General features: G+C 36.5%; 2 protein-coding genes across 3 annotated transcripts in view; one reads left to right on the forward strand and one right to left on the reverse strand.

Moving 5' to 3' along the window:
* LOC120368618 (centromere protein P) overlaps window positions 1-24,179 on the reverse strand; it is a 331,679-nt gene that overhangs the window by 140,825 nt on the left and 166,675 nt on the right. The gene's annotated exons all lie outside the window — the stretch shown is intronic.
* The window catches only part of ASPN (asporin), a 32,607-nt gene continuing 26,855 nt past the window's right edge, over window positions 18,428-24,179 (forward strand). Inside the window, exon 1 of the mRNA XM_039480854.1 lies at window positions 18,428-18,596. The gene's annotated coding sequence lies outside the window, so the exon portion shown is untranslated. The remainder of the gene's footprint in view (window positions 18,597-24,179) is intronic.

A 24,179-nucleotide genomic window follows, 5' to 3' on the forward strand; every position in this document is an offset into this window, starting at 1 on the left:
AATTTATTAAAAGAACAAAAAGAAAGTACACTATCTCTGTAATACCAGGATGGAACAATACACAGAGTCTAACCTATAAACCTGGAGAGAATTCCCCCTCCCCATTTCTTTCTCAGTAAAAGCAAAGTAACAGCAATAGAAATAAAGAGATTCCTTCAGCAAAACACACAATTGCAAAATGTAGAAATAAACTTATAATACTAGTACGCCTTTCTAATACTCACTAGACTGAATAGATGAAAAGTACTGCAGAAACCTGGGAGGACTTGATTAAGATGCCTGGACTCCTTTAACTCCCAAGAGAGATTCAACTCAAAACAAAGAACACAGAAAAAAAACTTCCCTCCACAGAGATTTGAAATTATCTTGTCCCTGATTGGTCCTCTGGTCAGGTGTTCCTCAGGTACTGCTTGTTAACCCTTTACAGGTAAAAGAGACCTTAACCCTTAACTAACTGTTTATGACAGATAGTATACTTACAAACTTGAGAGAATTTGAGTTTTGATTCTCAGTCATATAGTATTTTCATGTATTGCAAATAAGATTGTTAAACAAGGAAAAGATCAGACAAGGGAAGTATGAGCACCTGCTTTCCTCTGCCAACAATATATTTCCCTTTTTATTTACAGACATGAATGAACTTCTAAAATGTGTTTTAAATGACAAATTTTTCCACATTGCTCTTTGGCAATTTATGCCATATGCAAATGTCATCTAATCAATTGAAACAGACATAAGAAAATACTCTTTCATAGTTGATGCAGTAAGAGAAGAATTTGCAATTTGTCAACAAAACCTTACACTGTATAAATGTTGACTTTCTATGTTAAGCAATTATTTTAAACAAACTAAATTATGAACAAATAAAACCTGCAGCTGACATTTCTGCTTCATTCACACTTGATTGCCAAGTACATTTCTCAACTGTCTAATATCTGACACAAAGAAAGTATGGCAAATTCTTAGATTTTGGTAAGATGGAGGTATTGAAAATTGGCTGTCAAAAATGTAAATAAAAAGATAAAATTCTTATAAAATATTTGTCAGTTTAAAGTAGGATCAAATCTTGATCATGTCTCAAGTGAAAAATGTATTCAGTGATCTCATTCTAGTTCCCATTTGTTCACATAACTAAAAACCATGAAGGAATTTTGTATAAATAGCACTCACTGTTAACAGAAGCTCAATACAGCAATATAATAAACATTGCACATCAAATAGTGGTGTATGAAAGGACTATGTTAATGAAGCATGAAAAGCATTTACCAGAAAATGGTGCAAGTTTCTTACACATCATCCTTTATGAGTGGAAGAGCGGGAAAAAGGAGATGGGGGCAGTGAGGGCCATGTCCCAGTGTGGACTGGTTGAGGGCATGATGTCAATAGGCCAGTACATATAGAGATGAAACACATGGAGGCATGCATAGTTCCCAGGATCATGGGGAACAAAAAAAAAGAGAAGGGCTGAACCTGTCAGCAGGATCTTTCATGAAGAAATGCTCATGGATTAGAAAGATGCTACAGATATTAGCTCTCTTCTAGCCCAGCTTCTAGTATGTACCCCTGCCACTCTGAAATTGTGAAATGCCAATTGTGAAATGCTATTGTTGTGCTTTTCCCCAACTTTTGGCTAGTTCTTGAACTCCCTTTTGCCTCGCACTTGATTCCTTCCCCTCCACAGATGCATCCCACTGGGATTATATGGCCCACCAAGGGTATTAGTTAAACACTTTAGATACCACCATATTTACTCACATATGTAACATCGAGGCTACACGTTTAAACACTAATTTTGCTGTTTTTTTCTGTGAAATTTAAATAAAAGTTGAAATTTCAGAAGTGGCAAAATTAGTGCTGTCAAGCTATTAAAAAATTACTTGCGAATAATCGTGCTTTTAAACAACAACAGAATACCATTTATTTTAAATATTTTTGGACGTTTTCTACATTTTCAAATATATTAATTTCAATTACAACACAAAATGCAAAGTGTACAGTGCTCACTTTATATTTACTTTTTATTACAAACATTTTCACTGTAAAAAACAAAAAAAAATTATTTTTCCATTCACCTTATACAAGTACTGCAGTGCAATCTCTTTATCATGAAAGTTGAACTTACAAATGTAGAATTATGTACAAAAAAAATGTAAAACTTTAGAGCCTAAAAGTCCACTCAGTCCTACTTCTTGGTCTGCTGTGAAAGTGTTCTTAAAATGAATGTGTGCTGGGTCATCATCCGAGACTGCTATGACATGAAATATATGCTGAATGCAGGTAAAACAGAGCAGGAGACATACAATTCTCCCCCCAAGGAGTACAGTCACAAATTTAATTGATGCATTTTTAACGAGCATCATCAGCATGGAAGCATGTCCTCTAGAATGTCCTCTGGTGGCCAAAGCATGAAGGGGCATAGGAATGTTTAGCAAATCTGGCATGTAAATACCTTGCAACGCTGGCTACAAAAGTGTCATGCCTGTTCTCATTTTCAGGTGACATTTTAAATAAGAAGCAGGCAGCAGTATCTCCCATAAATGTAAACAAACTTGTTTGTCTTAGCAATTGGCAGAACAAGTAGTAGGACTGAGTGGACCTGTAAGCTCTAAAAATTTTACACTGTTTTGTTTTTGAGTGCAGTTATGTAACCAAAAAATAGAATCTGCATTTGTAAGTTACACTTTCATGATAAAGAGATTGAACTACAGTACTTGTATGAGGTGAATTGAAAAATACTATTTCTTTTATCATTTTTACAGTACATATATTTGTAATAAAAAAAAAATATAAAGTGACCACTGTGCACTTTGCATTGTGTTGTAATTGAAATCAATATTGAAAATGTAGAAAAACATCCAAAAATATTCAATAAATTTCATTTAGTATTCTATTGTTATATTTTTTTAATTGTAATTAATTTTTTTGAGCTAATCGTGAGTTAACTACAATTAATTGACAGCCCTAGCCAAATTTGAAATATCTGTTTGAAAATCAAACAAAACCAAGCACTGATAATATACTTACCTGTCAGACTCTTTCCCAAACATGTACATTCCCATTTCCTTTCGACATGTGTTACACATCCTTGTGACCATTTCTTAAGTAACATTATCCTTCTATTGCAGCTAGCTAACAATAAATCCAATGCTCACTATCCCAAGGGTAAAAGTTGTGATTTTGTTTCCTTTGGCACCATCAAAACATTTTGAATGGGAAAAAAAACAGAGGATGTGTGAAATAAGATCTCTGGTTCAATGAGGTCAACAACTTCTGCAAGGCTCAAACTATTATAAAATATACTGGATCAAAATTTCTGCCTAGAAATAGTGAGGACATCAATCACAGAATTCTCATATTCAACAGATCTCTTTTTCCATCTAAGCAACAGGACATAGTATGTTAAAGTCTGATCAAAATGCATTTAGGTATATTAAACTTTTTATGTGTTCTACAAACATTAAATGAAGCTTTATTGCATCATTCTAAGCACCAAACAGCTTGCAAAGTTAAAATAGCAAGTATGGCTACAACCTCAATTGGGTTTAAGAAATTCAATGACAATGTTCTCCCTACATGTACATTCAAACATGGAGTGATTTTATATAAATCCAAGCAGAAGGCCCTCTTCACTACGTCCTTTCTTGATCACTGTGGACAACACCACCATCCTGTCTCTAACCTGGGCATCATGTCAATTTGGACTTTTCTATATGTCCTCACATGCAGACAGCAAACTGGAGGGAATTAAGGCTGAGAGAAAAGCCCTAATTAGGAGCTCACCTGTGCAGGAACAGGTGGGACTTCCATAAAGCCAGGGAGCAGACAGCAGAAAGGGGCTGCTGGGAAAGGTTGCAGTCACTCCCTGGAAAGGGGAGAAGTGTTTGAGGCTGCAGAGGCACATAGCCTGCAGTTACTCCCTGGGAGGAGGGAGTGGAGAAACTGGTAGACTCAGAGAAGGAGGGGAGAGCCAGAAGGTTAGGAAAGGGCTCAGAGAAATGCAGCAAGGTACACAGTACAACAGACCTTGACTGCTGACTAGAGAGCCCCTGAGCCTGAACCCAGAGTAAAGGATGGGCCCAGGATCCCCAACCAGCCACTGGAAAAGTGGCACCGGCAAGGCAGCAAGTAGGAAGACTGCCTGAACCTATTTGTGAGAAGAGACTTTCCACTTCCACCAGAAAGGGAAAACACAATAGTGATCTAGCTGGGGGGCTAGGTTACAAAGAGATGGCAGCAGCTTCTGGAGCGAGAGAGGGGCAGCTGACAGAGGCGCAGGAATGGTGTGCAACTGTAGGAAAAGGTGTCAACCTGGTGAACTATTCGCCAGAACAGCCAGAAGGAGATGTCAGTGAGTAGAGGCCCCATTACACAAAGCATGTCTGTTGTTAGTGCGTTTGGCCTACATTTGCTCCTGGATTGGAGCAAAACACCAACAAAAACACCAGCATGGGAGCAGTTAAAAGCAAACCTCTATCAAGTTTCTTTAAAAAAGGAAGCAGATAAATAAAAGAAAGACTAATTTAAAGGTGCACTTTCAGAATCTTTTTATTATATTGCCAATGTAAAAATAAAAATCATATTGACAGTGTCCCTTTAAATGCAGTGAAAGTTTTTAACGAAAGGGAACATGGGAGGCTAGAAAGTGAAAGTTGATGGGACAGACAACCCTAAGCTCTTGAAAAAACTGCTTTAAAAGAAATAAAGATAGAACAGATTTTTCTTGAACTAATGTATTATCTCTCCCTTTTCTATTTTAACAATGATGTTTTTGTTTTGCTCTAAAGTGCAATTGAATAGCCAATATTTCTACAGTTGTGGTCAGATATTAGTTCTCTGAGAAGACTCGTTTTGGAAAACACAAATCAGCTCTTATATATTTTCCCTATGAATTGCTTTCAGGTTCTTCAGCATGTGTGAAAAAAAGTTTCCACAGTGAAGTATAGATTTATTCTAGTGTTGTTACATACAAAGCCTACAGTTTTTTGTATGTGTACTCATTATGCTATTGGAATAAAAATACTTGCAGATTAATACCATTTTGTAGATTAACATTAAATATATCTAAGCAATTTTAAAGATTTTATAATTTTAAGAAATATAGAATTTTTTTTTCAAAATAGTCCATATTCTAAAAAAGCAGTATTACACAAAATGTACTCAAGAATAGGCATTTGAGGATAGAAATTAATATAAATTAAAATAGGTATTTGGACACTACAGTGTTGAGCACCATAGAAATGCCTATAAATTACTAAGATAAATGAATGAGTAAAATATAGATTTAATGTATTAAAATACAGTGTTATTAGATCCTAAGTTCAGAAGGCACTTGTAAAGAATCACTTTCACCCAAGTTCTGTAATTCAACTAGTAGACTGTTTAAACTGTGGCTTACAACTCTCCTTTCAGGTAAATGAAGTGAAGAAAGGAGGACTCCAGTATCTAATCTAAAAAAAATGGTGGACGGATACTAAAATACCAATATTTACACCTTTTTAGGTCAATTTCCCAACCCCTCACATATTAAATCCTCAATTATGAAATCTTGTGTGTAGATATGCGCAACTCCTATCCAGGTTACTAGTTACAGGTATAGACATTCTAACTCATTAATATGTTCATAAGCCCATTTACAATCCTAACCCCTTTTTTTCCCCTAGAATACTATTTCACAGACCCACATAATCATCCATTTTTATTCTCTTTTAAATATGGGAACTCACTTTTAAAATCATTTCCAAACTATTATAATCATTCCTAAATATACAACCAATATTGTACATACCGCAGCTTAGGCTAAATGTATCATGGGTATATAATAGTCATCACACTTCCTCACAGTTATGACAATTTCCACCTGCTCATGTGGTAGACACCTGTAGCTTGTATATCTGTGTACCTATAGCTGTAGTTTAGCAATTAACATTTGTGAGATACTCCTCTCCAACTCTTCAAACCCAGCCTAACAAAACCCAGTTCATCACTTTTTCACTGTGCTTCTTCACCTAGACACACAAAACCAAAGAAACACCTTCTTTTTGATGAAAAACAGAGCAGAAAAATACCATTCACAAGTCTTGAACCACCCTGTAATCTGGCTGGTTTTATAGTGCAACTGAGTATATCAAACAGGTTAGCAGAAATAAAAGACTCAATCATGAGTAGGATGGTCACTGACCACTGTGAATAACAAATACTTGATAGACTTGTAGAGATTTTTGCATTGTACAAGGAATTAAACAGATAAAAACTCCACCAGGACTGCAATAACAATCCACCTGGCATCTCAGAGAAACTATATATTTAATAGACAATTAAACAAGAAAATGTTGAGCACATGACAACTCCTCTTTTAACATAAGCACTTTAATATAGTGCAACAGCTGGTACTTTCATTTACATAAAGATTCATAAATCCATGAAAGAAATTCAATCAATCTTACTTTTTACAAAGAGGCAGTGTGGTCTGAACATAGACTAAGGGAACCAAAAACTCAAATTCTACTACCAGACCTGCCACTAACTGACTATATTGCTGTAGGTAAGTGAGTCAAACTCTTCACTAGTTAGTCTCCCCATCTATAAAGCAGAGATATTTATGTCCCTGATGTATCAGCAGATTCAGAGAAAATAACATGTAAATCAAATAATTTTACCATTGACAAGGAATCAAACATAGATAAAATGATGGCTTTTAAAGCAGGTCAGAACTTGATTAACTTAACAGAAGCAAATACCGGGCATTTACTTGGTTCCAATGTGACATTAACCAGCATTATGCCAACCAATTTTCAAGTATTGTTTCCTTTAGCCTAACCCTGAGGATTCAGCCTTCCCCACAATCCTCTCACCATCTGCCCATGAAGGGGAACAAAAATACACAAAGGGTTCTCAGTTCGTGAAGACTTAAGGTCTACCCTTCTTCCTTCAGACTAATAGAGTCCACTAGTTATCTCCCATGTCTCATGTTTAATCCCTCTGAGCCTCACATGCACACTGGACACCAGCTGCAAAAAAATTACCACTTATAAATGTACAGCTTTTAAATTCCTGTCCTTACTCCTCATTAAAACTAAAACTGGGCCTTCAGAATGCTACAAGGAAGGTGAAAAAAATCCACCATACTCCTTGCAATCTTGCCCCAAAGGAAAAGTTCCTCTTTGGTTATCAATTATTATCAATCAGACCCACAGGCTCTTGGAAACAATGGTGTATGAAACTAAACCTCCATTCGATTTCCGGGAAGCAAATACCACAGAAAGACTGCTGCATGACCACCTCTGATGATTTCATACATAGTGAAGGAGACAATCAACTCTCCCTTCCCTGCCATAGCCTAGTTAATGAGTGAAAGAGAGATGGAGAAATCTCCTCCGCAGCTCCAGCTTCCCAGTCAGGTGGGATCTCCATGTGTGATCTGGGCGATAGATGAGAGAAGGCGGCTCTGGAGCAGCTGAGCCTGCCCCTCTCTTCTGAGGACCCCAGGTGTAGAATTACTGGTTAAATTGGAAAAGATGGGGATCGAAATGAAAATCCAGAGGTGGATAAGGAGCTGGCTAAAGGGGAGACTGCAGAGGGTAGTATTGAAGGGGGAACTGTCAGGTTGGAGGGGGGTTACCAGTGGAGTTCCTCAAGGTTCGGTTTGGGTCCGATTTTATTCAATCTATTTATTGCTGACCTGGGAACCAAGAGTAGGAGTGGGCTGATAAAGTTTGCGAATGACACCAAGTTGGGAGGTATTGCCAATTCGGAAAAGGATCGGGATATCCTCCAGGGAGATTTGGATGACCTGGTAAACTGGAGTGTTAGTAACAGGATGAAATTCAATAGTGAGAAGTGTAAGGTAATGCATTTAGGGATGACTAACAAGAATTTTAGTTATAAGCTAGGGACGCACCAGTTGGAAGTAACAGAGGAAAGAAGGACCTAGGAGTCCTGGTTGATCGTAGGATGACTATGAGTAGGCAATGTGATGTGGCCGTTAAAAAAGCTAATGCGGTCTTGGGATGCATTAGGCGAGGTATTTCTAGTAGGGACAAGGAGGTGCTAGTCCCGTTATATAAGGCGCTGGTGAGACCTCATTTGGAGTATTGTGTGCAGTTTTGGTCTCCCATGTTTAAGAAGGATGAATTCAAACTGGAACGGGTACAAAGAAGGGCCACTAGAATGATCCGAGGAATGGAAGGTCTGTCGTATGAAAGGAGACTTGAGGAGCTCGGTTTGTTTTCCTTAACCAAAAGAAGGATAAGAGGAGATATGATTGCACTCTTTAAATATATCAGAGGGATAAATACCAGGGAAGGAGAGGAATTATTTCAGCTCAGTGCTAATGTGGACACGAGGACAAACGGATATAAGTTGTCAGTCAGGAAATTCAGGCTTGAAATTAGACGAAGGTTTCTAACCATCAGGGGAGTGCAATACTGGAACAGCCTACCGAGGGAAATAGTGGGGGCGAAGGACCTCCATGACTTTAAGATTAAGCTAGATAAGTTTATGGAGGAGATGGTATGATAGGATAACGGGCTTAGTCAATAGGTCAATTAAGTGCCACACTGGTAAATTGTACAATGGGTCAATGACATGATATAACCTTTTTCCAGAGGGTATGGCTGGAGAGTCTTGCCCGCATGCTCGGGGTTCAGCTGACCGCCATATTTGGGGTCGGGAAGGAATTTTCCTCCAGGGAAGATTGGCAGTGGCCCTGGAGGTTTTTCGCCTTCCTCCGAAGCATGGGGCAGGGGTCGCTAGCTAAAGGAGTGGGTGGATCGGCTTATGTGGCCTGCATCTTGCAGGAGGTCAGACTAGATGATCATAATGGTCCCTTCTGATCTTGAATTCTATGATTCTATGTGTCATCTACCCCATCCGGATCTGATCAAATATGTCCCACAATAAACCAGGAGGGGGAGGGCATTCTCTTTGATATCCACTGATTTGGTAGGCATTACTGCAAAAAGAAGGCAATGCTGTAGTGCACAAAGAAATGACATGCCAATAAACAGGTAGTTACTTGGGAAATCTTATAGAGGTTCTATGTGTGTCAGCCAGTGAAATCACCATAAACCTGACAGAATACATAGCACTATGATCAGCAGGGTGTAGACTGGACAATTTATAGGCTTGAGAAACAGGCAACTTAATCCACCTAATGACAGATGCTTAGGCCTGGTCCTAATCAAAATAACTAAATTTGTACAACTCCTATTGTGTTTATACGCAGTGAGTACTGGTAGGGGAAAAGAACCTTTATACTGGCATAACTATGTCCACACTAAGGGGTTGCACCACTTTAGCTATAAAGGTTTCAAATCAGTACAGTTCAGGTAGTAGAACAACTAGCCCTTTTATCTTATATCTTATCTTATATGTTGAAGTCATAATTAGTAATAATGTCTCATACTTGGAGGGGAAGTAGACTTCAAACTACAATCATAACTCGACTTGCAGTCATTGCTACATTTTAACATACTTTTAGATTTTAAAAAAATGAAACAAAACCTCTACACTTGCTTGTTCCTTTTCTCTTCAGTAAGCTCTGGGGTAGATTTAACACTATAATAAAATAAAGATGTGATATTCAAATGCATCTAAAACAGCTTAGAACTGACCACCTACTGAAAGTTAGCTGGAGTTGGGTGCTTAACTCCCTTAGGCATCTTGGGGGGGGGGGGGAGGGAGGGAATCTAAAGCATTTTCAGCATCTCTTGTAAGACACCACCATCATAATAAAATATAATTTATATCAGTAATATTGAACCCAATTGTTCAAAATCATAAGTTAGTTTCCATCCTATAAAAATGGTTTAATACATAGTATATTTAGGCACACATCACTTGTTATCTCCTGGCAATCACAAAACACTATTACCCAAATAAGCTTTGAGCACCAGAACACATGATTCTCTTCATAAATGCCCTACTCAATAAAAAGAATTCCACATCAATGCTGCAAAAGGCAAAAAATAACCATATATTTTCTTCTTCTTCATAGAACTAAGCATAATGTTGTTGCATCATTTAGCAGACATTTACTTTGAGTACTTGAGTTGCATTATTACTCAATAGCTTAAAAAGTGCATCTCAAATTTACTGTGTTAACAAATGTTATCCATCGGGGAACAATTACAGTCCCAGAAAATGGTCTGTTTAATCCATTGCTCTCTCACTTTCTGAGCAAAGGATATTTTATGATTTTATTTTATGTGGGGTGAAGAGACAGTTTATTACTCACAATATTTATAATGCATTTCACATTCATTATCCTGAAAACCATGATACAGTCTTACTGCAACAAGAATAATTTGTTCACATACTATAAAAGTGGTATAATTCGCTCACCTCTTCAGAGATTACTCATTGTACATATTCTTGCTGACCAATATCAAAACTGTTTAATATCACTGCTAGCAACCCAAATGGAAATTATCCCATCAGTAATATGTGCCATCAGCTTTCAAATAGTTTATATAAAACAACAAGGAATTTTATTTTCCAAACCATACACACATTTAATATGTAATCCTGAATTAATGTGTCTTTCAGGCTACATGAATGATGCCAATTGAGTGGTGAAAGTAACATATTATTTTGTGCATTTTTGTAAGTATGAAAATCCATTCAAAATTGCTCTAGCAAACTTTTATAGTGACCAAAATAGGGAAACCAAAAACTTAAAATACTGACATTAAAAAGTCTATAAAAATATACAAAGATCTCTAACAATCTATTTTCGCATTGTGTGTTACCTTTTATATAGGCCATTAAATCTAGACCTTTTTCTATATTCCCTTGTGACATTTTTCAAGCTTATAAACATGCTGGAATACAGCTGTAATTCAACATCCCATGGTGAGTCACTTGTAGTAAGGGATCGAACCTAGAATCCTCTGGATCTAAAATGACACGCCTCTATTACTTGAACTAAACAATTCATATCTGTTAAGGCTACAGTGGACTCAACCATTATTTTTTAAGCTGAAGAAAAATATTTTGGGAACGGATGGAGGAAGTGAATATATTTTACAGGTTTACCAGTTTCTTATGTACGGAAAGCCATAGTTTCAATCAAATAATTATACTATTATATGTGCTATCGTATAATTAATTCTGCAAGTTAGAGCTATCTGAATTAAATTTCTAGATTTGATCCTTTCTTCTTGCACTGATTTGTAGTTTTCCCATAAGACTCTGGCAGAAAGAGTATGTGTGTTGAAGATCATCAAAAGACCTTGTGTGGTACGTATGCGACAAAAGTAGTATTAATATGGAAATCTGAATGATTGACTATAGACTACTGTTTTTAGAAACATACACTATTAGGCTAAGACTATGATGGAATGAACTCATCACTTAAGCAAATGATCACGTCCCCTCCGTGCATAGAATCATAGAAGATTAGGGTTGGAAGAGACCTCAGGAGGTCATCTAGTCCCAGCCAGGACTTTGTTGGGCCTTAAAAACCTCGAAGAATGGAGATTCTACCACCTCCCTAGGTAACCCATTCCAGTCTTCACCACCCTCCTTTTCCTAATATCCAACCTAGACATCCCCCACTGCAACTTGAGATCATTGCTCCTTGTTCAGTCATCTGCCACCACTGGGAATAGCGTAGCTCCATCCTCTTTGGAACCCCCTTCAGGTAGTTAAAGGCTGCTATCAAATCCTCCCTCACTCTTCTTTTTTGCATACTAAATAAGCCCAAAAAGAATGAGGAGTATTTGTGGCATCTTAGAGACTAACAAATTTATTTGAACATAAGTTTTCTTGGGCTAAAACCCACTTCATCAGATGCATGCAGTGGAAAATACAGTAGGAAGATATATATACACAGAGAACATGAAAAATGGGTGTTGCCATAGCAACTATAGCAAGACTAATCAATTAAGGTGGGCTATTATCAGCAGGAGAAAAAAAAACTTTTGTAGTGATAATCAGGATGGCCCATTTCCAACAGTTGACAACCGTTGACATTTTTTCATGTTCTCTGTGTATATATATCTTCCTACTATATTTTCCACTGCATGCATCCGATGAAGTGGGTTTTAGCCCACGAAAGCTTATGCTCAAATAAATTTGTTAGTCTCTAAGGTGCCACAAGTACTCCTCATTCTTTTTGCTGATACAGACTAACACGGCTACCACTCTGAAATAAGCCCAATTCCCTCATCCTAGCCTCATAAGTCATGTGCCCCAGCCCCTAATTATTTTCGTTGTCCTCCACCGGACTCTCTCGAATTTGTCCACATCCTTTCTGTAGTGGGGGGCCCCAAACTGGACGCAATACTCCAGATGTGGCCTCACCAGTGCTGAATAGAGGGGAATAATCATTCCCTCGATCTGCTGGCAATGCTTCTACTAATGTAGCCCAATATGCTGCTAGCCTTCTTGGCAACAAGGGCACACCGTTAACTCATATCCAGCTTCTTGGCCACTGTAATCCCCGGGTCCTTTTCTGCAGAACTGCCACTTAGCCAGTCGGTCCCCAGCCTGTAGCAGTGCACGGGATTCTTCCTCCAATTTGTCTGTATGTATGCCAATAAAAGATTTAGGAATACCTTCTATGTCTTTCGGGAACTTGAGTTTTGAATTGCTCTTTTATTAATCTAGCAGATGTCAAACCAGAAGCACTAATCTTATGGAACTCTGTCACTTAGGCTGGTAGAATACTGCCGAAACTCTCTTCTTCATTTGTTCTCCATGACCAAGCATTTTATAATTTATTTTATTGTATCTGAGAACACGTACCTAAGTGAGAACATTCATACGCTTTGTAAAACAGAGTTCAGAGAATGAATTTAGTGAGGTAATTCCTTCCTGTGTATTATTAATATTTCTTGAAGTTATATGTAAACTTTTCCATAATAAGAACATGATCTTTCAACAAATTTGGTTTAGAAGAGATCCTACAAGTCAACCTACTAAATGTTACATGCTCACCTTCTGAAAGAAATGTAAAAACTCAGCTTCTTCAAAAACACGTAACAGGTTTGACAAAATTCATTAACCTGGAGACAAGCATGCAAGTTGCAATAAATGATGTTTACAACAATGCCAAGTTATAAGTCTGACATTTTGCTGTTTCTAAAAATAATTTTAATGACATTTCACACAAATGGAATGGAAACTATAACTATTTTAAGTTTAGAGATGCCAGCTTCTAACATACTAATTTATTTTTAAGAGGAAAAAAACGTAACACTCATTAAGAGACCATATAGTACCACCCCAAGCATCACCCTCACACTCCCCAGAATGAAAAACTGGTTGATGCCAAACAGAGAATTTATGCATCTCTTGTAGCTTGACGAACAAGTGTTTTTAACATTACTCTAAGCAAAGGCGTTGATCTATTTTATTGCTGTTGTACAATGAATCATGGAAGTATCTACAGGCTTGAATAGACATATTTTTTTCTTAAAACTTCCAAGCCAATTCAAATAAAAAATAGCTTTAAATATTGCCCTTAGAAGTAAAAGCAAGATGACTTTGTAGCAAAGACTCATGTAGACTGATCCATTGTCAACTACCCTGTCATATCATTGACGCAAAAAAAATATGGCAAGAACATCACACATATATTTAGAAAGTGAGAGTTTTACTTTTTAAATTAGTTTATTTTGTTAACAAGGAAGTACAGCGTTAGCTTGATTTTGTGTTTCAAAAGAGAAAACTTTTCCTAGAATCTAGTAACTGGAAGACTCAGTAGCTTGACACAGGTTGTGGAGCCTTTCAGCATTAAGTCGGTGGTTTGACTTCAGGCCAGGTCAAAAGATGTAGTTACTCAGGGCTTGTCGACAGGGTGCAGCAATGCACACTAATGGAATGTGATTTGTAAGATGCACTACTTGGTACTTTAGTATAGTACTGTTTCAAACTGTGCACGAGGGAACTATTAGTGTACACCAGCAGGGTCTACACAGACAAATTAGTGCGCCACATGTTAGTGCATTTTAGAAATCATAATCCTTTAGTGTGCATTGCTGTCCTATGTAGACATGATCTTTACAACTATTAGATTATCTGTGTGAGCATGATTGTGTTCTCAGTTCATTTATAGTGGACAAAAAATTCTCATAATGAGAAAGTTTGTAAGCAGTATCAGCAGACAGACCAGCAACTGATTAGGCATGGAGACTGAACTACACCTCTACCTCGATATAACGCTGTCCTTGGGAGCCAAAAAATCTTACCGCGTTATAGGTGAAATCTTGTTATATTGAACTTGCTTTGATCCACCGGTGTGCGCAGCCCCGCCCCCCCGGAGCACTGCTTTACCGCGTTATATCCAAATTCGTGTTATATCAGGTGGCGTTATATCGAGGTAGCAGTGTACTTACAGACCTCTGTATCTGGTCTCTCCAAGTTACAGTTGGGGACTGTTGACAATTTGCACTGCCACTGCTCATCCTGTACCTTTTGTAGAAGTAATAATACAAATATGCATTTACATAGTGCCTTTCACTAAAGGTTGTCAAAGCACTTTTAAAAGACCGATAGCTACATTTTACAGTTGGGGAATCTAAGATAGATTGCCAAAACCCACATGGGATGTCAACAGAAAAAACAGAACCCAGGTCTCTGGACTCCTATGTCCCTCTCTAACCAGTGGACCACACTCTGCAAAACTATCATTTGTCATTAACACTTAAAAATTAAAGAAGAAAACTTTTTTGTTCTGGTTAACTGTATGTCTGAAAATCATGTGGACACGTTACTGTATGCTTGAGTTTACAGCTCTTACATACATGCTCAAAAACACAATACACAGGCATATTTTAAGATACTAATCATACACTATTTAGTTTCAACATGTTGATAATTAAAGGCTTCAGGCTGTACAGTGAGACCACGTTTATTTTTGGTTTCAGATCTTTTAGTTGATAAGTCAGATGCTAAAACAACTTTTCAGAAAAAAGGTTTGAGTACATTAACACATACATAAAGTGTTGATGCAATAATTTTATGTTTGTTGTATACATAAAATTAAACAAACATAATTACTTTGCACATCAACACAGAGAGTGAAGAATCAAGATGAACCACAGAAGTGGAAGAATAAACTTTCCATATTCAAGTAGTGCAAAGAGTGTGGTCTAACTTGAGAAAGCTCAGAACTTAACTAAAACCAAAACATATGACTGCATTCAATATATATACTGACTTCTCAGCAAAAAAGGAATTTGTCATGTTATTAAAATGCCATGGCTAGTCTCCAAGAGAGAATCTGTACAGTCAGAGTTACATTAATCATTTTCATGTAAACCACCTTTATAAACAGTGGCCATTAATGAAAACTTATTTTGCCTTCCACTAAGACTTGTATACAAGCTTTGGAAAAAAAGACAAAATTCTCAACACTAGAAAGCTGTCTTTTGATTGCATTACATACTGGTCTTGGTTTGTGCTTCATCCAATCACAAGTTAGTCTATTCATAAAAGTAGCATTTGTTTTAAAGAATATACCAATTTTATATGAATAGACTATGTCATTAACTGAAATTAATAAATTAAGTTAATTGCTTAAGAACAAGCCAACCAACTGTCTGATAATCTCACTTGTGATTAAAAATATGGACTACATTTTGAGGCAGTATTAAAAAAAAATCATCCTTGATTAGGAAACTTCTAGGAGCCAGTTACTCTACACTAACTGTCTCTTCCATGTAACTTAATGTCATAGAGTCATAATAACTTTATCGGAGGTACTATTTTTTTCACATCTCTAGTTTTATACCAGGATATTTAAAAAAAAAATCCTTGTTCATAAAATGGATATTCAGCAATGTAATGAAATTTGATCCTCAGAAACAATTTACTTTAACTATTACATTAACAAAGTGCAATAAGATCACTTTTCACTTCAAGATTTCAACTCTTGCAGTTAAAAAGGTAGGTAACATTTTCTCTAAAGTTGTTAAATGACAACTATGGTTCAGGAAATCAACATTTATTTTGTACAATTAACATTATTTAGAGCTTCTGAGTTGTCAGGCAGAATATAAAACAGCTGAGTCAACATTTTTAAATTGCAGTACTAAATGAGAGGGGTAAGCTAATGGAAAAATGCCCACTGAATGTGAGTCTGCTTCCTTCAATACATAAAAGTAGAGATTAAGGAAACAGTAGGTAATTGAATTCAGATGTTAACAAGCTAGTAGAAAACTGGTATTTTACTGTAATTTTGTTTAGTCAGAAAAACTGAAACTTGTACATAGCAGGGAGATTAGTTGCTCATGAAGAACCAAGAAAATTTATTTACTGTATCTGAAACGTCTTGTGCAAGGTAAATAGCATCAATAAGTTATATCTACAAAGTCCTTTTGAACCACCGAACCATTACAGTCAACTGCTTTTACTATTCATTGTTAAGAAGTGAGTGATTCTGCTCTCTGCAGTATAAATAACATTCTTAGGCAGGTTGCTAAGAGATCTGTTGATGTGAACTGCAGCTGTAACTTAAAAATTCAGAGGTATGTTGAACATTATCAAGAAAATAAGTTCCTAATATCGACCCATAAATTTGGCTATTCAAGCTTGCATTCAAAACATTTATGCTGTCCTACATGCTGTGCTGGCTTATTACATGTCTTGTAAAACAAACCACAAAGTAAAGTAGAGACAGTGACCTTGCTGTAGAATTCTGTAATATTAGTTAGTTTTATAGTAAATTGTAAAAGATTTTGTGAATTTTTGAAAGAACATGATTAAGTTCCCAAAGCCTCGTTTGCCATATTGGGATTCCCAACTATCCAAACTACTACCTCCACAATGCTCCCTTTTACTATTAAAGAGACAAGACAGACTTCATTACAGCAATTTTATCCAAATTTGTTCAAGTAAATGGATGCAAACAAACTCATTCAATACACAGGCAACATATTTTCTTAGGAAGTTTGTTCTAATGCTGATAGCATTTTGAAATCTAGAACTACACATCTCAAATATTAAAAGCAGTATCTTTGACCTTTTGGCGTGGAACTTTGATTGTTAATGAAAGTAATTTCACTATTTGGGAAACACTGATCCATAATGGGTGTATAACTCATCTACTCTAGTCAACCTGGAACATACAAAAAAGAACAATGCAATGAGCAACACAAGCCTTATTTTCTTTAGAATAGTAACTTCAGATTGGAAATGTTAGTGTAGCATATCTGCTTCTTTTCCCCCTTAAAAATACAGTAGACAAAATAACTAGTGCTACTGAAACAAATCTGTAACCTTATCGACATGTCATCAACATGAACTTATAATTCCTTGCCATCCAAACATTTTATCAGGATGGAAAGGAACTAGAATTTTTAACATTTTTTCCCTCTTGCAAGATTATCGGAATTGTAACATAAAAAAGAGCTATTTGCATTAGTAATGACAAAGTAACATATATAAAACTGGATAAATGAAAATCCTGAATTTGTCCTAAACCTAGAGACATAAGCCATTAATTACACATTGACTATGCAAATTGCAGTATAGGCAACTCACATTAGTGTCATATCACTTTAAATAGACAATCTGATAAAGGTAAGGCGCATATAACCCTGCTTCTAACTATATTTTGTATGGATGCTGTAGTATGAATAATGTAAAACATTTCTATTTTTCACAGATCTAGCTTAAACTTATAGCTCCAATCATGATTATAACATATTGCAAACTAAAGACTGGACTTATGTTAACATAAGCAAGTTCCAGCAATAGGTATTTATTCCAATGTTCCCATTAATGACCATCATCCTTGCTAAAATTTTTTTACCGTTTTAAACAACTTTGTTCCTTGTATTTAGGGTGACCAGATAGCAACTGTGAAAAAAAGGGACAGGGGGTGGTGGGGTAATAAGTGCCTATATAAGAAAAAGTCCCCCAAAACAGGACTGTCCCTATAAAAATGGGACATCTGGTCACCCTACTTGTATTTAATAATATAATGTAGGCTTTTAATCAGAAAGTCTGGTGTACATTGGCCTGTTGCTAGGTATTTACTGTAAGTAAGATGTCTAATCTATATACAATTACAAAAAAGAATAAGCAGTGTATTAATTTTACAGCTTTAGTGTTTGAATAGGTTTGATAACTTGCTGATCCTCATCACTACTTATTCTTTGAATGAATGTGTGTTCACATTTTGGTAAATGCCACACTCTATAAGGAATGATGCACTGAAAAATTATTTTTAAAAAGTTTGTTCTCATATCAGGAATGGATTTGAATGGACTTCACTGTACTTCCAATGGCCAGGTGCCATCCATTATTAAACTTCAGGTTTTACCAAGTCTTCTACTAGACGTCTACAGTTAAGCTAGATGTTTTGGCTGTGATACAAGCAGTGATGAAAACCATATGAGTAGTAACAAGTCTTAATGCCTTTCTTCAGTACTAAAATGGGCTAATCTGTAGAAGCAGTTTACTCAAGTATCATCCAGGGTGCCAGGCAGATCAGGAACTTTTCAAGCTGAATTTTTCCTTGAAATGCCCACTCTCAATTTTACAGCACTCAACACAAGTTTGTTAATACTTACTTAAAATTTAAAAAATTGGAATAAATCTCTTAGGTGGATTATCACTGCTTTTGGAAGACCTGCCACATTTACCAGGTATGTTACATTTTTGTATCTATTCGCATTTAAACAGCAGTACAGAATTAAGCAACATATTTTCAATTACTATATGAAGATAACACTGTTAGGTAAATAAGTGCTTTGCAGTACTAAATGATTTCTAAAGTAAAAATATTTTTCATAATATACTTTGTAGTTCAAATATTTTCAAGTTTACTGAAATTTTAGAATCAAATAGATTAAAAGCAATAGTGCTCTAAATGAATAAGCAAACAATAATCAATCTTATAAAAAGAAGAGAAGGGATTTATTTTGTCATGTAAACATCTAAAGCAATATATGATAAATCTTTCCTTGTTATTTTAATCTATGCACAGCCCTGTTCTATAATCATTACTTACAATTAATATACTTCTAAAAGTTGTTTTAATGAAAAATTTATTTTATCAAGTATAACAGAAAACGATTTAAAAACAAAAATAAAGAAGTGAACAGAATAGACGTTTAAATAAGTGAAAACAGCAAAAATGCTCACAGATTAATGTTCATCTAACTTTCAAAGTACAAGTAAAGTAGACTCTATCCATATAAATAAATAAAATAAAATAAAATAAAAAACAATACCTCAGCTATTTTATTTAAGACTGCATTTCTTATAGTTGCACTGTGTATCTTTAACATAATGCTGTATTTTCCAGACCATGCCTTAGATGTTCTTATTCAGAAAGTTTCTTAGATGTTCTTATTCAGAAAGTTGTTTAATTTTATTTTTCTTAGGCATTAGTCCAAAGAAACACAAAGAGTTAGAATATAAAACCATTTATTTTTGGTAAGGAACAATGACTAATAGAATCCAAACTATTTTTAAATATAGTGGTCAAAGGAGCTATTATCTTGCTTTTCTTTGGATAAAAGCTCTGCACAGACTAATGATTTGTGATACTAATGAACACAAGGATTTTCCCTGCCTGTCTTTAGCAAAACCAGTGTTTTATTCCTGGCTCATTTAAACATTTCCTTTTCAGAAACAATACTCTAGGAAACTTGCCTCCCTTTATCAAACTACCTTAACAGCAGCTCTTTCTAAACATGGCTCTTAAAAGAACTAAATATTGACTACTCTCCTGTTAACTCCTTCAGTGTCATGACTTATAAGAAAACAATGATCACATGTTGCCATTTTCTGCTTCTGGAATCTAGCCATGGAGATTCAATGTTTTTCTTTGAATTTATGCATACTTACCAGGGCCTTCAAATAATCTTTATGCCCCCAAACTGATTTATTGTATTTTCTCTTGTAATGCACATTTACTATTTTAATATTATGAAGTTACTGTACTGTTACACAGGAATTTCGAATCCAAGTTTTATTACATCTGAACGGTGTTAGTCACATTAAAACAACATTAAGAATTTATCATAAACTTTATGTAATAATATAGAAATACCAAGTACTGTACCACACTAACAAATGCATAAAAAAGAAGAGTTAATCTCTTCTGTATGTTATCTGGCAACCTGAGGTTTGGGATAAAACAAACAACCTTTAGAATTCCAAATCATAGAGGCTAAACTGCGTTCCAAGGGGAGTTTGTAGAGGCACAATATCTTCTAGAGCTTCAGGGTGTGCAAGGAAAACATTACCATAGCAGTGTGTCTAAGTGCTGGGCATGCTTTCTGCACCCCATCAACTTCCTGCCTGGTGCTGGAGCACACAGCCACCTCTACTGCCCCACCCTTAAATTTTGGGTGGCTTGTGCTCCTGGAGGTGCTGCACAGGAGCACTGTCTGAAGTCAGGGAAGCACAGGGACTCTATGCAGTTGATGCAAGTAGAAGAAATGCTTCTTGTGCCCTTCCCCACCCCTGCTGTATCTGGGCTAAATCTCCCCCTCAGTGTTCTGGTCAATTAGTAAGTATGAAAACTGCTGAGGGTATACATTATCCTGACAACAGTAACCCATTTCACATACTTTATTACATAGTTACATATTTAAATATTTCATAAAATGTCTGGATTAAAACATTTGGAGCATTTATATTAATCTACTGGGATTTAAGCAGACACAAAAGTTAATAAAGACGTTAGAACTAAGCTAAAGAATTACAATGTTTTTGCAGAAAATGTTCAATACCTCTTCATTGTGAAATTCAGAATTTCACAACCACTAAAACATTTAAAATTTCAAATGGAAATGCGTGCTACTTCCCACTGACATTTCTGTCAGTTATACATCCATTTCAGAGGGAGAATAAGAATAGGTACCCCTGATACCCCGCTACTTTATAGCATAATAATTTTTATATTCCCTGGGATTTATGAAGTTACTTCCAGTATAATTAATGTAATGCTTAAAACACAGTTTCATAGAATCATAGAATATCAGGGTTGGAAGGGACCTCAGGAGGTCATCTAGTCCAACCCCCTGCTCAAAGCAGAACCAATCCCCAAATTGTCCCCTCAAGGATTGAACTCACAACCCTGGGTTTAGCATGCCAATGCTAAAAACCACTGAGCTATCCCTCACTCCCACCCAAAATTTAAAAAGCCAGGCCAGAGACACTAAGGCCCAGATCCACCATGAAATCAATTGGAGTTAATAGCCTAAGTGATATGCCCAAGATCACAGAGCAAGTTGTGGTAAAGCAGGGAATAGGACCAAAGCCTCCCATGTGCTAGGTTAGCACGTTAATCACTGGACCATCCTGCCTCAATAGTATTAAGAACAATGAGCCTGACACATACACACACACAACATTGGTCTCATATAAGTAAATAAAAAGCAACAATGCAAAACAACAAAAACACAAACTGGAATTTAGCATACAGGTGTGTTGCTTTGGCCTATAAGTGAGTGCACTCACTTTCCCAAAGCTAGAACCAGAAAATGACAGAAGTAACAGTGTCAAAGTGCCTGCATCAAAAGAATCTTTAGCCATAAATTGACAATTAAACATTTAATTTAACAATCAAACAAGGATCTACATCCACCCAACATTTCCCAAAAGAATTCTATGACATCCCAAAAAGAGATTATCTTATACACAGGATATGCATAACAAAGTTTACAGCAGCGCCTCTTGTGTTCTACATAGAATACAGTAGGATACACCCAGCTCCGCAAATTAAGTCTAAATATCCTAGGAAGTGGACAATTAGAGCAAAAATTGGGTCTCCTGAATCTCAGTACTGTGTTCTAAACAAGGAGACCATGCTGCCTTCTTCAGTTTCAAGTCAAAGCTATCTTTGCTCCTGGACTGGAGTACCTCTTTCCTAGATCCACCTAATCAGATTAGTGGACCCAGTTAGGTTTGAATTTTCTATGAGAGACTTACCATATATCTGTGGGCCACTCTATTAACAGCCTAGTGAGTAAATATGATTGTCTTTTGTCCCCTGAATTCCCCTACCTATATATACTATCTTCACAGATAATCTGAGGGGATGAGGGGTTTAGAGAGAGAGCAAGCATGTAAGGATGAAATCAGAGAGCCAGTGGTGAATATCATACTCTTGAGTCTGACTGATTGCAGCAGAGAGAGTTTTTTAAATCCTGTGCCATGGCTGAGATACAAGAGAAAAGCAATTTCTTCACCTCCACTGTAGCATCTAGAAAGCGTTGAACTGCAAAAAAATTCTAGGTGGCTGATTAAACCAGACAGTTTCTATTTGCAAAGAACTTTTGCTTCTTATTCAATGTGACTATATGAATATAACTGATTGGATTCTAACAACACTGGCTACATCCATGGTAGCTGATCCATGTTAGGAGGGGACAAATCAAATTTATCCCATATTCCATAATTGTCTAATATGAAGCATCTGGCAATGTATATTGTCAGAAGCAATTTCTATATTCCTAACTGACAATTCCTATATTCCTAACATAGTGTCTAATTTTTGCCAGTTTTGCTTGCAAGATTTCTAATGTGCTGGAGGAGCTTCAGTGACATATCTAGCAGATGGAACCATTTCCCCTGTTATTAATAAACTCTGATAAGGGGTTTTGGACCTACTGTTGACTGTTCATTAATGTTTTCTTTGGGAAAAGATATTAGCTCTCCTTAGGCAAGCAGTTTAGCCATGCTCAGGAAGTCATGTGGACAGTGACAATCTTGACAATTATTGTTTATGGACAGGTTATTAAGAAGACTGCAGAGAAACAATCTGGAACTCTCCAATTTCTCTGACCCAGGGTCAATATGATTTTCCTCTGGGCATGGAACTGAGACTGCACTTGCTTCAATGGTTGATTACTTTCTTCCAGTCTTGGAGAAAGGTCAGGTGTCCAGACTGATTCTTTTAGAGCTGTCTTCAGTCTGATACTATTGGCCACAATGTTTTGTTCATTTGCTTGCAGAATCTAACTGGTATAATTCAGTAGTTGCAATGTTACCTTAAATAGAATTATGAAAAGATATTGCTGAGCAATTGCTCATCAGTCTTACTGGCAATTTCACAGGGTTCTATTTGATCACCCAATGTGTGCAATTTATATGGTGTGCACTGGGGGAAACTGTCAGAGATCTGGATTGCATTGGTATTAATTCACAGATGATTCAAGGCTCAGGCCTGAATGGTGCAGACTCCCTGCTTTCCCAAGGATTAGTCATGGGGAGTGGATGAGAGCAATCTGGCACAAGGTAAACCCAGAAATTATTTATTGGATATTATTAACAGGCAACGTGAACTAACATCTCTCCCTGCTTTTGCAATGAGATACATGTATTTTGTTGAGATAGTCTGAAATTTGGGAGTGTATCTGGATTCCTAAATAGCCATAGTAATGTAAAAAATACTTTTTAATCTGCATATGTCTGACCATTCCTCTGATGTGGATATAACCCAACTGATCAACATCTCTGGGACCTCTGCACTGGATTACTACATGGGACTGCACTTGGATCAGCCATACATTACAACAATAAGTCTTATCTATTTAGATTGTAAACTTTTCAGGGCAGACTGTCTATGACTCTGTCCATGTAGTGCCCCAAGAACAATGGGGCCCTTATCTTGGGGTTTGGGCCTATAGGTGCTCCTGTAACACAAATAAAAATATTACTTCTGTTCCCAGTGATGGCCATTGGCTTACAGTTAATTTACAGGTACAATTTAAGTTTCTGATCTTAAACAATACAGACCTATACAATTTGGATCTTTGTCACATAAAAGATCGACTCTTTCCCTATATGCCATTGCAACAATAGTAATAAGTGCAGGGCTTTTACCAGGAATCTTTAGATCTGAATACCTAAGACAAGAGGCAAGTTGATCCAGAGTTTGAGAACTTACAACTGTAGATTTTTTTCCCCCCTCAAATTTGAGCACATGATCAGAGAATGTTCTGATGGATGCATTTTATACCTAATATAAATATTTACCACCCCCCTAAATGCAATAGGAACAGTAAATCAGTTTAAAACATACTGCAATTTAATGCTAACAGCCATCAGATGATTAATAAACTGGGATCATATCCTAAAAACTTGTACCAAGTTTTGCTACAAAACTCACATACAACATGTGTCTCATAAGTCTAGAGCCCACTGTACTACACTCAAACCCTATTTCAGTGTATTATCAAGTGACCTTTTAACTGAACTCAATAAACTCCTTC

This window comes from Mauremys reevesii, linkage group 7 (assembly GCF_016161935.1).
Source record: "Mauremys reevesii isolate NIE-2019 linkage group 7, ASM1616193v1, whole genome shotgun sequence".
NCBI lineage: Eukaryota > Metazoa > Chordata > Testudines > Geoemydidae > Mauremys > Mauremys reevesii.